This window comes from Argiope bruennichi, chromosome 3, assembly GCF_947563725.1.
Source record: "Argiope bruennichi chromosome 3, qqArgBrue1.1, whole genome shotgun sequence".
NCBI lineage: Eukaryota > Metazoa > Arthropoda > Arachnida > Araneae > Araneidae > Argiope > Argiope bruennichi.
Genome location: NC_079153.1, coordinates 60,463,117 through 60,480,862, shown reverse-complemented (window position 1 = coordinate 60,480,862; position 17,746 = coordinate 60,463,117). Strand labels below are relative to the sequence as shown.

At 28.4% G+C, this 17,746-nt stretch overlaps 1 protein-coding gene across 1 annotated transcript in view; it reads right to left on the bottom strand.

Annotated features, from left to right (window-relative positions):
* The window catches only part of LOC129963777 (long-chain-fatty-acid--CoA ligase 1-like), a 57,145-nt gene extending 40,459 nt beyond the window's left edge, over window positions 1–16,686 (bottom strand). Inside the window, exon 1 of the mRNA XM_056078328.1 lies at window positions 16,500–16,686. The gene's annotated coding sequence lies outside the window, so the exon portion shown is untranslated. The remainder of the gene's footprint in view (window positions 1–16,499) is intronic.
* Window positions 16,687–17,746: the final 1,060 nt, after the last annotated feature.

Genomic DNA, 17,746 nt, shown 5'->3' with positions numbered 1-17,746 from the left:
TCGCCTGAAGTATTCTTCAATTCAACATTTTCAAAATTATTTTTAAATTGAATTTGAAGATCTTAGTCTAGAAACCTTTTCGATAAATTTCTTCTCTCGAAATTTCAGTATATAAAAAAAATATGAACAAATTACTAGTAATGTCAAACGATTAGACAGATCTCATGAAAAGATTAAACTTAAAAATGCGGGAAATAGAGTACAAATACAGAACTGTTTCGTATTTTTTTTAATCTAGTTTTGCTCCATTTTAATTAAAACGGCTCGATTTTTTTTTTAATCCAGAAACTCGATAAAGGTACACATGCACATGAGAAAAGAAGAGGATCTTGAACAAAAACATTTTTTTAAAAAAAAGGCAGAAACAAAGAGACAGTTAATTGTATAAACTTTCCAATGAGCGGGAAAGACAAAGCATAAATAAAATATTTTGCTATTCTTTTTTCAGGTTCATTTATCTATACATTAATCATACTGAAGACCATGCTGTGCATTATTTGTCTTATTTATGCATAGTAAAAAAATTTCTTCTAGTACTAACTTTATGTTACTTAACTATTTTATTAATAAGAACTATTTAAAAATTCAGTTTCCGTCTAGCCCGGGCCATTCAATTTAAGATAGTCACCACCCCTTCTCCAAAGGGAAGGGGGAGTAAAAAAGATTTCATCTTGTTAATTTGTAACATATGTTTAGCTTGTGTAGGGAATTGGACAGAATCAAACTTTATTATGTTTCTTTACTTATAAAAAATTATCCAGACTTATCCAGGTCATATTCCTTAAATTAAAATATTATATACGATATATAAAGTGGCTCAAACAATTGAGACTACACTTAACTTTTATTTGATAAATTCGACTTTCAATATAAATAACACATTACTGAGAAGTGCAAACATGCTTTTATTTTTAACATAAATGCTTTAATTTAAAGTAAAAGTAAAGAACAATCAACGAAAAACTTCTAAACTAAAAAGTTTCGGAAGCGTTTTAAATAAACATAAGCAGATTTTTGCCTCAAAAAATTGAGAATACACCAATGAAATTCTTGCAATACCACGCATAGAAACAAAGTGTCAATATTAATTTACATCTGTTTTGGCTCTTATAATGATCTCTAAACGTCGTGGTACCGATCCGACCCATTTTTGTTGGTATCTGAAGATATTTTACCCCATTCTTCTTGCACCGCTTGTTTTCAATGGATTTTGTTTCTAATTTTGTATTTTTGGACCACTGCTTCGAGTGTGGCCCACAGATGTTCAATAGTATTGATGTTGGGGTACTGTGGCGGTTTGTGTAACTGCTGTTTAAAATGAAAAAGACACCACATTTTGGCGTGATGTGCATTCTGTTTAGGTTCGTTAACTTGCAGGAAAATAAAATTTCCATCTAAACGCAAATTCTTAGCACCTTCCCTCAGATTGCTCCGACCATACGGTTCATCCAAATTGCTGCAGTAATTTATCAAATCATAGGCGGAAGTGTAAGTGCTGGGACTATGCGAAATGTAATTAGACAAGCTGGATATAAATGTCGAATCGTTAGAGTGAAACTGTTCATCAGCTTGCAAATGCAGAAAAAGCGTTTGAAGTTTGCAAAAACTCATCAACTGAAGACCAATAACTTTTGGAAGAAAGTTGTATTTAGTGATGAAAGAAAACTCAACATTTTTGGAAGTGACAGCCGTCGCACCGTATGGAGAAAACCTAATACTGCTTTCGATTTAAAAAAATTTACGTCGTATAGTTAAACATGTAGACGACTCCGACATGATTTAAGATTGTATGGCTTCATCTAGGGTAGGAAATTTAGTTCTTATGGATGGCATTATAAACCATGTGGTTTACTTGGATATACTTCGCAACAATCTAAAAGAAAGTGCAAAAAATTTGATTTTAGATGAAAATTTTATTTTCCTGCAGGATAACAACCCCAAACAGAATGCATGTACCTTTAAAATGTGGTGTCTTTTTCATTGTAAACAACAGTTACACACACCACCACAGTAGCCCGACATCAATGCCATTGAATATTCGTGGGCCATACTCGAAATATTGGTCCAAAAACACAAAATTGGAAACAAAATCCATTTAGAACAAATGTTGCAAGAAGAATGAGGTAAAATATCTTCAGATACACACAAAAATGGGTCGAATCGGTACCACGACATTCAGAGGCAATTATAAAAGCCAAAAGACATGCAATTAAATATTGACATTTTCTTTCTGTGCGAGATAATTACATAAATTTCTTTGATGTATTCTCAATTTTTTGAGGCAAAATTCTGTGTATGTATATTTAAAATGTTTCTGAAATTTTTCAGTTTAGAAGATTTTTGTCAGTTTTTCTTTATTTTTATTCTAAATTAAAAAATTTGTTATGTGTAAAAATAAAAACATGTTTGCACTTCCCGATAATGTGTTATTTATATTGAAGTCGGATTTATCAAGTAAAAGTAAAGTGTACTCTCAATTGTTTGAGCCACTATATACACAGAGAAAAAAATACTTTAAATAGGCTTAGTATTAAATTTCTCCAATTTTTTTTTTTTTTTTTACCTCTTATATTTTCTTTTATATACTAATAGATTAAATTACCAATTTTCAATCTCCTTACATTTGAAATGCAATCTTCATAATTCAAAATTCGTAAACAAGCAAGAGTTCAAATTCTGTCAATTAATAAAATGACAGCAGCCATTTTCGTATCAATTAAGCATTATAATAAATAATCAGCAATCTAACGACTGCGCAAATCTTATCAGACGTCGCAAAGCTTTCATCTTTCCAAAGAACCTGTTTGATCATTTTTTTCTTATCAATCATTAAATAAGCCGATTCAATTCAGACAACGAATTGCTCAGCGAGACTGAATTCATGAATATAGGAATGAATATTTTTTCAGCTGCGTAAGGAACCAGTGGCAGTACATATACGCCCTTGTTTGCGCAGAAGTTAATCTGCCAATCACATATCAAGCCTGGATTATTTCACGCTTTCAGATTTTAAATAAATAAAACAGCCTTGAAATGAAAATGAAGGAAACTGGATTTCATCGATGCAAAAAAAAAAAAAAAACCTTACAATGAATTAACTAAATTTTGAAAAGAATGCACTCAACAATTAATTGCGTCCGCTAAGCACATTTACATGTATAAAAATACTTTATCATCACCGCAATCTAATTTAAAAACATTTAAGCAAACAAAAGTCATTCCGGGCTACTACTTGTGTTTGGGAAGCCGGGATGAAACAAAAAAAAATTATTTATCATGCAGGAAACTGGCATGTAGCCAAATTGGCGTAGGAGGAGCCTACATTAGGGTCATGTTGGACACATCTTGATCGCCTCTAAAAACACTACTTATTCCAATAAGACTTAATAGAAATCAAATTTTCCATTGTAAAAAAATAATTTATATAAAATTATTAACTATCAAATAATGCAAGAAAAATATAATTTGCAAAGAATATGAACTAGTCGTACAAATCAGCATCACCAATGAGCCGATTCAAATATGACCACGTGTAAATTCATGATCAGTGTTTCAAATTGGAAAGAATGAAGGATTTCTAACATTTTGCAAAAAGAATATTAAGGTTGAAATTTAATAAATATAATTTGAAATTTTCTATCCAAAAATTGCACTACCGAGATTTATTACTTAATTTCATATTCTTCACTATGATTTTTCAAGTATGTTACACTGCATAAAAAAAAGATAGGACTAATTAATTACCATAGTACGTTTAGGATCTTAAAAAATTTATAATTATGAAGGGTAGCTCAATTTTTCGGCAATATACTCATAATACATTCGAATTCTTTACGAGTAAGATACCCTATCAAATCAACTGAATATTCAAATTAAAAGGATGATTGCCTGTTGAGTATGAGAAATGACTTTTTTTTTTAATATATTCTAAGCAATAATAATTTCACACTAAACACCATTATAAACTATAAAAAAAATTGTCTGAATTTATAATATTTGTTTTATTAATAAGCTTATTTTCTTTTGTGGTATATCTGAATTCGATTTTCTATTCAGAATCATATTTTTTGGCATTCATTTTTTATTCAATATGCATAATTAACTATTTTTATAAAGTCTTCATAATTATACACTTTTTTTTATAAAAAAATGCGCTACCAAATTTGGCCATAATTATTTTATTCTTTCTTATAAAGAAAGTATTCTTAAAGAGCAACTGCACTTTAACCCCTTAAGATTAAATTACGCGAAAATGAAATTATATCAAATTTTATATATATCCTCATTTTATCCATTCACTTAATCTCAATATATATTTTTAGTTAAAAAAATTTTAAGTTCATCAAATTGAAATAAATATAATTCATTAATCATGGTGAATAAATTTTTCTTCCTATGTCTATATCTTAAATATTTTCTTTGTTTTATCTTTAAAATTTCATTATTGTTCTTAATTGTTTTATTGTTTCTCTAAGAGAAAGGCAGATGATCAAACGATTTCTTATAATATTCAGCTATAGAGCTTAATACATTCGTTATTGAGAGCATATTAAAATTACAATAATATGCTAGCCTAAATTAGTTATATTTTTTCGTTAAACAATTTTTGAAAGCCTTTAACAATTCCTAAAGTCTGCGCATTTTTACAAACTAAAATAAAATAAAACAAAACACTGCAAGTAGGGATTGCAATACCGGACCAAAATTTGAATACCGGTATTCGGTATTTTTTAAATCTTAATACCGGTATTAGAAATTTTAGAAAAAGAAAGAAAACACAGGTGTTTCTTTGTTTTATTTGCCAGTTTTGTTACAGAGTGTAAATATCACAAAAAACAATTTGTAAATTATAAATTATAACAGTATATAATCACAAAAAAGTAAAGGAACATCTTATTTATTTAAATCACAAAAAAAGTGTAAATATCACTATTCAGTCTGTGGTACTATTACAAATTTTTGAAATGTGATCTTTAAAAAACATAATGCATCAATTGTACTGTCATTAAACCTGAAAAGTAATTTTGTGTAAAAATGACCAGCTGTTGAAAACGCTCTTTCGGCATCTACGCTAGCTGGTGGTACTGTTAGCAATGCGCGATATATTTTTTTCAAGTATTTACCTCTAAATCCCTCATCTTCAAATAAATCGATTTCTCGTCGAATGGTTTTGGATATAGCTGATTTCTGTATTGTATTTTGGTTCGTTGAATTTTTTTTATTTATCGCTAATTCTAATTTTAGTTCAAGAGACTATTCCTTTTCTCTATCGACAGTAGTGACATCATAATCTTCGATAATTGAACCGAATTCTTCTGAATGTGGATAGGTTTATGGGTAAAAAATTTTAAGAAAATTTACTCTAAACTTAATGAGATTTGAACTGGTTATTTTCTTTTCTTTTCTTTTTCATTTTCATTTTTAAAAGCATTATAATTATGTAAATAGCATAAGACATTTTCTATTTCGGTATGCCTTTCTTCTGTGCGATTTTTCAATGTAATATATAATTCTTTAGATAGTGATGTGTGCTGTTCTTTCGGTGACTGCAACATGAAATTTATTGTTCCATTAGCTTTTATTAGAATCTCTCCGACATAATGCCTAAATAGTCAGTTTTATTGGAAGTAGAGCTGATATAGTTCTGAATATTAAGTCGAATTCACTATCTGAAAAAATAATTTACAGGTTTAAGTCGATTATTGCTTTTTGGATTGGATTTCTCAGTTTCAAAAATCGTTCCATCATTAGGAGTAAACTGTTCCAACGTGTTTTAGAATCTAATATTAACATATATTCTGTTTTATTTTCAGTTAGTATATATTTTAGTAATATATCCTTTTTAATAGGGTAACGTTTAAATATCTTAACAATTTTTCGAACTTTATAAATTATAGGAAGCAATTCTTGATAGATTAATATTTCATCGTTATTAGCAATATCTTCTTCAACAATTACATTGCCATTATCTTCATTGTCAATATCACTCTCACTCTTCAAATTTGGAATCCGAAGTTTCTATATCCAGAGTATTTGGATTCTTCTGTTCTTTATTTTTTTTTTTTTTTTTTTTTGTATAATACATCTATTACTCCTAATTGAATTCCATGTGCATAACACAAATGCTGATTTGCACCAATCAACTTCCCAACTTTTTTCATAATTGTTGTTCCATTAGTCGTTATGGATACAATATTTTCTTTCAGGGATAATCCATGTTTCAATAAATTAGATTTAAGCAATTAATTAATCCATTAATTAGCTAATTAATTTCGCTCGTTAGGGAGACCTCAAAACAAAAATGTATACTATTTGGCTGTGTTCGCGATCCCTGAACATATAGTGGAGACCATTTTAAAAATTTCTAGTAAATACCGAAAAACCGGTATTTAAACTTGTGAATACCGGTATTACAAAATTGTAAAAATGGCTCAAAATACCGGTATCCGGTATCCCGGTATTGCAATCCCTAACTGCAAGTTATCTAGCTTTCCCCATAAGCGCCAAATGCTATTAATACAACGAACGCGCGTAACCACCGATATTCTTTTAGAACACAGGCCATTGGCCTTAAATCTTATCAATTTAAGCATACGCATAACATAACGGTCACCTTACAAAGGACAAACTTAGAAGATATTTGCATTTTTTTTAAAAAAAACTACACAAAATTTATTCGAGTAAAAGTTCTATTAAAAAGGATATAATGGTTGAAAATTGTTTCTATGTCATCTAGCAATTAGAAAAGTGTCTCTTTTATTATATAAACAAGTCGACGATGTTTTTTCATAATAAACAAGTCGACGATGTTTTTTCATAATAAACAAGTCGACGATGTTTTTTCATAATAAACAAGTCGACGATGTTTTTTCATAATAAACAAGTCGACGATGTTTTTTCATAGTTTTAAAATATTTTGCAATTATTTTCTTAAATGAAACCAAGTTAGTTTCATTTTTACTGTTAATCATGTACATTCTGTCTCAAAAATATAGACAAAAACATAAAATACAATTCACAATAAAAAAAAAATGGGATGAAATCTTTGCTCATGTGTATAATTATAAATCCTACATGAAACAAGCAATGTTTAATTTACTAGAAAAAACAACAAATGTTGAATTTGTTTAGAAAAACAGAAAATAGCATGTCTCATAATTCTAGACAATATTTGTTTTATGGATCATATTTCACGATAAGATATATAGTTACAAATGTTAGAATTCAATCGTGTTTCCATTACTTTTTAATCATTTCAAATACACGGTTATACAATACAATACAAGTGCTAGGTTTTGCATTGCTTCTGGGGTTAGTTCATACTATGCCGCTGCATAAGGTCCTTGGTCGAAAAATATTGGCGCCCATTTTTATACAATTTTCGTGCTAGATGTCCCTCCACGTTCTCCGCGGAGTTTAAGTTCGGACTAAACGATGGCCAGTCTATGACATTGATATTTATGTTGACCCACATGTTAGTCGAGTTAGACACATGAATAGGCTCCATGCTTGTTGAAATACACTTTGATCATCCCAGCAAATCCTGTAATGGTATAAAATGGTTCTCTAATATGTGCTGATGGACCTGGGAGTTCTTTTTCTTCTCTTTCAAAACTACCAAGTCATTACTAATCCTATACTTTGCTTTCTACTAAAAAAGAACTTCTTGGTTTGCTTCTTAAATCATGCAAGTAAAATTTATATCCATCTGGTCCAACCCAGTTCCACTTTTTCTCATCACTAAATATTGTTGATAATATAAGGTATATAGTTCTCCATATTTAGATTCCAGTATTCTTCTCTAAATAGTATTTTTTGGCAGTCCAAATTTGGATATATTTGACGCAATGACATTGATGCAATGCTTAGAATAATTACAGGATCGCCCCAAGAGCGGGAGGGGACACAAAGAATTTACAAAAAGAAAACTCCCTTTTTCTTTTTTTAATCTGAATGTACATGAATTTGAAAATTAGCCCATGTTTTAAACACAATTCAGCAGCACAAACCGATCAGTCAGAACTCGCTAGAGAATTCGTTCCAATTACTTTCTTAATTGAACTGAACTGACTTACGTCAGTGTCCTGCTTTTATAATTCAGTGACATGGTATCGAAAATTTTAGAAAATTGTATCTTTGCTCTTATTCAATATATGGCCAAAATTCCAGTAATTCCGTTTCTGTCATCAAAGTTGTCACAAAGTTTGCACCAAGGCCGGGGGTTATTGACCTCGCATTCAACGTCTGTTAGGGCTACTGTAAAACTTTCTTCCTTACCAAGAAACTAACTTTGCAGGGAAGCAATATTACAAATTTGAAACAATATTCCATGTTTTTAATGGAAACATAACAGATGTTCAATGAGTGCTCTTTATATTACATATCATATCAATAATTCAATGCTTTTCAAACCCTCTTTAACATGTCTATCAATACTACGATAACAGTCACAAAGCCTTCTTCCAAACTGTTGACTTTTATTGAACACAGAAGTTCATTTGTGTTGTAATTTGCAATCATTACAAAAAAATTACATAGAATGTGTTTAAAATATCATGGTAGCCAAGATAAAAGTCGTCCATCTGTTACATGAACAATTAATACATAAATACCATACCATTGGAGTAGGAGCTATTTGCTCAATCATTAATATTACACTCCAATTTAACGAACAATTAAGTTTTTCAAATATGTTGAAAATGTAATGATTTTTGACAGCTTGGAAATACCAATGCATTTGTGTATTGTGCTTTTGCAGTTTTTGAAACAGCTCAAGAAGTTTTGAAGCCTTGACCAATTTTATTATTCATATTATATATATATATATTAATTTATTTTCAATTTTTATTCATTTCTTTTTGTCTACCACTTCCATTATAACATTTTATACTGTATCTTTTAATTTATGTACTGATTTTTGGCCTTTTTACAATGCCAAGCAAAAGAATGCTATTTCAAAGTTGGAAAACGAACAGTATGAAGTCGTTCGTTTGCTTAATGTTCCTCGACAAACAGTGTGATGCAATTATCGTTTCAAAGAGCTTGGCAATGATGGTCAAAGTCCAGGAAGTGAACTAAAATGTATGGTGAATACTTTCAGTAGCCTTAGTTTATCAAAAAGCGAGTTGAATGAAATTCGAAGGTTTCCGTGAGAAAGATCGCTTGTGAATTGAAAATAAGTGACCGATCTCCGCAACGAATGGCAAAGTCAGAGCTTGGACTGAAGCCTTACAAAGTCCAGAAAGTTCAGCTTCTCACTGAAGAAGACAAACTTGTGCGACGCCAAAAACGCCGAAAACTTTTGGAACGGGCCGCATGTCAGAAATGAGAGATTCTTTTCACTAATGAGAAGCTCTTTACCGTCCAAAAGTTTGTAACTCCTAGAACTACACTTCAGAAAATGGTGAACATCGCAAAAATCCAAAGTCAGTCATAGTCTGAGGCGGAATTTGCGAAAGCTGCAGAACATCTCCGATTTTTGTGGATGAGGGAGCTAAAATAATTCAAAAAGTGTACCAGTGGGACATTCTAGAAGATGTTATATTTCCGTGGGCCAAACCCCCATTGGCAATGTAAAGTAGGAGTTTCAACAAAACTTTGCATCAGCTCACAAGGCTAAGAAGACGAAAGACTGGTGGAACGAACATTTTCTGGACATGATATCATCTGGAGAATGGGCACAATATTCGCCGAATCTCAATCCCACGATTAAAGTGTATGGTCCATTTTGGATTCTAGGGCTTGCATTAAACGACCTTAAAGATTAGACTCTTTAAAGCAGTGGCTTCTGCTGGAATGGGATAGATTAAAGGAAGAAGACTTGCGGCCCATTGCTGAAAATTTCAATAAACGTTCGCGCCTCTGCATCACGGCAAAAGCCGGCCACTTTGAAATCAATTAAATTTATTTATCAGTAAAAGTTTACTCTTATTATTATTTGTTATATTTTGATAGTTTATTAATTATTAATCAAGTTACATTAAAATTTGTTTGTCCGGGTTTTTCTACCGCACCCTGTATATATATATATATATATATATATATATATACATTGCAAATCAGTCTTAACACTTTGTACTAAAATCATGCTTTAACAATTTCCCCATAAAATAAAATCCAATTCATATAACAGTTCTTTAATAACAAGAACAATGGATTCAACAGTTCTTAACTCAGATAAAAAAAAATATATATTAAGTGTATATTAACTATGAATACTACATATGCAACATTCCCAAAACAATTAAGAAAAATTAATAAAAGCCTGTTCAAACACTAAAATAACAAAAGCAAATTGTCTTCATTATTGAGCAATTTGCAGTGATAAAATAGGCATGCCATAAAATTAATTACAAATGATCATGTATTTTTGATAATTTGTTAAAATAAATTTAAAATGATTTGTTTTCCAATAGACGTAGAAATATAATTTATGGACCAACCTACTTACTTTCTAATAATGAGTTTGTTGACAAGCAGATATAAAATTAAGATTAGAATCCTCTTCAATGCATTACACAAAATTGTATTCAATTTCAACACAAGTCAATATACAAACCTGATATATTAAGACAAACCAAATAAAATGTCAGAAGATGTTAGAACATTAATGATGCCAGTACATGATATCACAACCTTGTCCAAATTTAAGAGACAAAAATTAAAATTCTTCTGTATTTATATAATATACAAAATCTTAAAATAACTCAAATCCTTTCAACATTCTTTTGTTTTGTTTTTTACTTCTAGCAAATATGGTAATGAATCAAATTTATTAAGAGCATTTTGAAGCTTTACTAGAAACAGATTCAAATTTTAAATCTTGAAGGCAGTTATTCAAATATAGGCATATAATTTCTTATATTGTAGCGATATCCATCATAATGGTTAAGAACACATTTCCTTCAAGAAAAGAATTTGAATATAAAGATTTAAGTATTTTAAATAGACATATGAATTAAGTAACAAGCTACGATTTAATTTATACCACAACTTGTTACTATGATGACTAAGATTTAATTTAAAAATTAACCAACTAACCGATCATTGTCACGCAATTATTAATTAAAAAATTAATAATTTACAGACGAATAAAGTTTTCAGCAGTTTTAAAAATTGCTTAGTAAAGTTCAGTTTTTCAAGATGCTATAAGATTCAAAAATTATTAAGCGATTAATTTAAATTAATAATTAAACTGTAAATGATAACAGAATTTTGGGCCTTATATTTTATATATAAGCATACTTTAAAAATAAAAAAAAATATGGCATACATTTAAAAAACATTTATGCGCACATTGTCATAATTTGTCTAACAGCAAATCTTAAAATTAATAGAAACAGTTCTATTCAATATGAAAAATGCTTTAAACAATGAGCTTTAAAATCATGTTATTTTGTCTATAAACATACAGTTCAAAAATTAGAATTATATTTTTTTATGCAATTACCTAGTCCTAATAGGCATATTTAAGAAAATATTTTTGACACAAAAACATTTAGGATAAAAAAATTCAATTCTACAAATCAAAACTGACCAAGTTATAAATCACTGAATTTCATTATTTCATATCAATCAATGGTTGCTTGGGGGAAACAGAACACTTTGATTCAATTATCTATCTATGACATAGCTATTGAAATGTTCAAACTTTCATATACAAGTCTTTTTTAAACATTGAAGAATGGGACTTTTTTTTATTTAAAGTTTACATGAAGAATATTTTACTAAATAAGATTCATCAATAAAACAAGAGGACTATGAAAATTCAGCATTAATTTTTAACATTATATTTATGGACAGAACACAAAATATAATTATGGTGTTTAAATCATTTTTTTCCCCTTATTGAAACCATATGTCTATCTCTAGTTATCTAGAAGTTAGCTTTTAGATTATGATTAGAAAACACATTTTGCATATACTTTTTTTTTTATACAAGATATTTGTATCATGTAATGAAAAGTTCATTTTTCTTTATTATTTTTTTATTGATAAAAGACACGAAACCATTTTTATCCAAAGCCACAACAATATATATAACAACAAGTTCCAAGTACAATGCCCTCCATAATAAATAAATAAAACAATAAATCTTTCTCATTATTTAACTATTTTACATAACCAAAAAAATTTCTCTCGTAAAACTAATTATTCCAAAAAGCCAAGTTTACCACTTCCAAGATCACAGAAATTCACTAGTAGTCAAATTAGTTCAGAAAAAGAGAAAAATACACCAAACCTAAATGTAATATTCATATATTTTAATAATGGTTTAAGATCAAGATTATTTTAAAATAAATAAATCCATAATATCAGCATTCATAATAAGATCTAAATATTACAAATTTAATGCAGACAAGATTTGGTACAATTTAAATGAAGGAAAAATGCAAGTGTACTGTAATTTAGACAAAAATTAAATTTGATTTAAATCAAATAACCAATAATCAAAATTAACTCAGCACACACGCAAAAAATTAACTGCATAATTTTAAACATATTTATAAATTTAACAATTTAACTTTAAACCAATTTATGGATTTGCATTGAAAAATTCTACAGTGAATATTGATCTATATGCCATCATATACTTTAATGCCATCATTTTTTTTATACTGCCATAGTAATATTAAACATAAATTATAAAACAATTTAAATTCAAAAATAAATACATTCTCAAATATATTAGTCACATATTTAGCATTCAATGCAATATTCTACATATATAACCAATAATTAGAACTTTTTTAGAAGCAAGAAAATGGACAAAAAGAAAAAAAAATAGTTTATTACAAATTTCAATCAATACTAAGAAATTTTGTAATCAAATGTGATGAATGAAGCTATAACTGCACTTTTAAAAGTTCATCCTAATTTGACTCAAACATTAGATATGCTATTAATTTAAAGCATGATTATGCTATTTATTTTAAATTTGTGACAGACTAGATATTTTTTTTTTTTTCAAATTATAATACGAAAAATAAATATAACTATATAATCAGCATTCTTTCCATTCCATTCTCTTTACACAAAGCAAATTAAAATTAGAAATCTGATTTTGTAGGGTTAAATGGTAAAAAATTTTCACATCCATGAAATATTAATGAATGTTCAAAAATCTAAGCATGCATTTTTTCAATAACTGATAAAAAAATAATAAGTATTCCATTTAAACAACATAATATCATACAAAATTGGAATTTTTTTTTAGATTAAAAATTATTTGCCCAATTCTGAATTTTTAAGATATAAATATGCAAGATAGTAAGGAGTGAAGTATATTTGGTACATTGTAATGAAAAACAGTTAAAATTGAGCTTGTGTATAAAAGAACTAATGACACAAAAAGTTCCAAAAGTGAAAAATATGCAAAGACAGGTGATCAGTCTCTAATATAAACATAATTCAATTACAAATTGTTATTATTACAGAAATGGAACACCAATATTTTAATCAACATGTACAAGTTAAAATAAAAGGGCTTTTCTTTAGAATGTATATAGAGCATTTAATGTCATTTTAATATTGTACAATATTAGAGGTAAACTAAAATTCTAAATTATGTAAAGCTTATAAAATTCAGCTGAAATAAAGTAGAAAGATAATGAAAACTAAAATAATCAATTGTGAATTCATATTCTAAATTCTCAGAAGAAAAAGTTCTAAAAAATAAACAAGCATACACAAAAGAAAAAAGTATATATTCTATATTATAAATTATAACCTTACATTCAGAGTAACTCAGGAGGTTGCAGTACATTTGTTATTGCATTTATATTACTCAATTCTGATTTATTAAATAATTAACAATATAATAAATTTTAAAAATTATAGATTTAATAAGGAAATTGATCTCAGATTTGTATTCCTCAAATCTTTCCAACAAAAAAAATGCAATGAAAAGAACAAAAAAAAAAAAAAAAGAAAGAAAGAAATCAAGAAATTGCATTTAAAGGCATTCATTTTGGCTTCATTACTCATTGAATAGTGAGTAATGAAGCATCTAAATCTCCCTAAACTGATAATACTTGAATCACACTTTCTACATCCCAGCTGTTATTTGTAAAACTCGTTGGGATGACTTTATGTTCCAGCTGTTGAAGTGCTAAATGCAAGTTTCACAATTCATAGATAAGTGAAGTTCATGGAATGGAAAGATAATTGTGAATACTATACTTAAAAAAGGAAAATTTTTAGCTTAAAATGATCAAAAAGTATAACTTGGAGATGATCTAGAGGTACAGTGAGACTCTTGCTCAAAAAATACTTTTACTCCATTTTAACTTAATTGTTCCTTTTATATAAAAATAAAAATTAAAATAACCATATGAAACTTTCAGAATGATTAACTCTGAACACAAAATATGTATTTATATCAAAGCAAGATATTTCTACACATTTAATCATAAACCCAAATCATTCCTATCAACTTAATACTGCATGTAATAAATGCAGCATGTAAATAATGCACTTTTCCTTACAAACAGGCATTTGTGCATAGATGTTTTCAATTATTAATTTGAATTTAAACAAGATTTAATTTTACTCCATTTCTAAGTCTCAAACCTAAAAATTAGAATTGAATTTTCAATTCAATATTGCAATAAAATGTTTATATTATAGAAAAAAAAAATCAAAAATTATTAACTTCACAATAATATTAATATACCTTTTTTTTTAAATCATTACAAATTTTTTAAATTTTCAGTTTCAAAATTAAACATTATTTAAGAAGTTAATTGCTTTTTAATTAATAATTAAAATTAACTTCTAAAAATAATTAAAAATCCTCAAAATTAATTTTATTCAAATAGATACCTTATTCTCATAGATACCTGCACTGGCTGGATTTCATATCAAATATCATCTCTTAAATTCCAAACTCGGCCTTTTAAAAGATTAAAAAAATTTCAATGATCCAAATCTAATGAAACATTTACATATTTTCCTTTATTGATGTCATTTGCCAGTGGTACATTTTAATATTACCATCTTCTTGTACCAAGTACACAAAAGCCTGGTTTGGTTAGCTATGGCTATCTATTTTTTTTCATTTAGTAGCAGAAGAAAAGGTGAGGGTGGGAACAACTATCTTGTCATTTTCACTTTAATACAAATTTAATGACTTCTGAATCAACAATCCAGGCAAACTAGCAGAATTGCAAAAGAAGTTAAATACAAAAAACATAATTTCTAAATTCATATTTTCTCTAATTTATTTAATAAGATATGTTAAATTTGGAAATTAACCCAAAATTGTTCACTCAAATGCAATAGCATTGTTATACAAAGAGAATGTTTTTTTATACAGCGAGAGTGAACAAAATGTTTAATATACAGTATACACCGCAGATAGAGTTCAATGATTAGAGAAGATCCAGTTTTAAAATATCAACAGTTTTTTTAATTCTATTTAATAATAATGCTTAGTTACCAGCAAAAAATTCTTATACTCTTAAACATTTTTACACATACTGAAATTCAACTATTTTTAAAAGCATCAATTGCTCAGTAATCATACCAATTCCCTTTAAATTTAAAACAATTTAATTTGATTATTTCTCATAGGAAATTACAAATACATTTTTCAGAAACTATTCCAGATGGTAAATATCAGAAAAGGTTTTTTTGTTTTTTCTTTAATTTGTTCTTATTATTCCATTCTCCATTACAAGGTAGGAGGCATTTATTATGCATAACCATTTTGATCCATTTACTTAATATACTAAAACATACTACAAATTAATTAGTTTTATAATATATGAAATAATATAGAAAAATCATTTGAAAAGATTTCATACAATTAATTAAAGACAATTAAAATTCAAACTATAATAAACAGTAATTCCATTTATCTCCAAAAACAAATACTATTACTAATAATGGATAAATTAATTTGCAATTAACTTAATTCATTACTAGCAACAGTATACTGGGATGGATCCAAACATTTGAGCAAAATGAAAGAATTTATAAAATTAATATAATAATAAAAAATATTGGGAGCAGATAGATCAAAATCTAGTGAGTCTGATGATAAATGCTCGGAAGTCTCCTTACATATTGAAAGAAATATCTATATAATCTAGATACATATCAGTACAAATATTATTAAAATATGATAAAGTACCGGAATCGTAAAATAATCTTAGATTGGATAAGTAAAATATAATTAACACGAAAGTTTATTGACTCTTGTAAACAAAGTTGAGATAAGAACCGGTAAATAGTAATAAAAATGCCGGCAAGGATATATCCTGGCACGTGAGGTGATATACAAATACGTCACAGAAAGTAAGAGGTATAATATATATTTTATTTACAATGCGTTATACTGCAAAAGAAATCTATAAAACATTCTGGAAAACACTTAAACCTGTACAATAAGTACACTTAAAGTCAGCGATGCATATTTCCTTTACTGACTGTTTGAAACAATGATCGCGTTCTTTGGAAAGCTTTGTTAATTTCTGGAATAATTAATAAGAACTTACCGATTTATGTGTACCAGCTCACAGCAGATAAAGTGGTATAATTTTGTAATAAATTGATTTTGGAGACAGATGAAAATCTGTGATAGGATTTACTTTCAATTTTGATCACGCTTACGTACTTCGTAATCAACGCACATTTGTAAAATTACCACCCGCTCCCTGAAAGCACAACCAGCGTAGGATTGGATCAAAAACGACACCCTCAGCACCTGAACCAATGAAATTGCGTAAAGGGTCAACGTAAGATCCAACCAAACAGGCATATTCATCGTATGATCGCTGACGTAGAGGATTTTCCGTTGCCACATTCATCAGTTTACATCGAAATAAGAAATGTCAGAAAATTTTAAGCATGATGGTATGTTGTGAGTGCCATTCGGTGTTCCTGAATGGAATAATAGTTAAAGCAAGCATTAAAAGAAAGGATAACTATTCAGTCGTCTAAGAGATTGAAGTATAATTCTCAATAATTTATGAAGAACGATTTACTGCTAGAAAGAAAAAATGTAAACGATCCATAACCCTTGACCTAATGAACAGGATGCAAAGGAAGTATAAATGTCCAGAGAGTTAGTTTTAAAGAGGACATAACGACAGAAAAGGGAAGATTTATACAACCTTTTCAGCCTAATATGTTGAGAGAGGGTAAAATAAATATTATGCCCTGAGGACATTTATATTTCTAAGCCAACAATGATGCTAAATACAAAAAATCCCTTTACGTCCAAAACTTTTCTGTGCTACTCCACAGTGGACCTCAATGGAAAATATCTATATCTGTAATTCTTACTCATCTATCCACTACAACTTAACTATAACCATAATTTCTAAAATGGCGTAGCCGATCTTATTAGAATTAATGATATTATAAAAGAGGGTGTTTTATTTTTATTTATTTTTTCCCTCGATTCCATTTAAATAGGACATATACGAGACATAATTATGTTCCCTTTCAAATTAAATTCAGAAGTCAAACGCAGTGAAGTTTCATAATCAATTCTTACTGTTGCCCTACTAACATAACATAAGGAAGAAAATTGGACGATATCTTCATGATATTGCTGAGCATTCTGAATAGTAAACAACTAAAGGATATATCGTAAAAGAACCTTGTGCTAATAGTGGAGACTTAACAAAAGAAAACAATGATGTCAAAATAAGAGACATCTTGCTTCATTTTTAGAAAAGAAGTCTAGTGATTCAATTTCTAGGCATTTTTGCATAAAATACAGCAATTCTTTGGAACT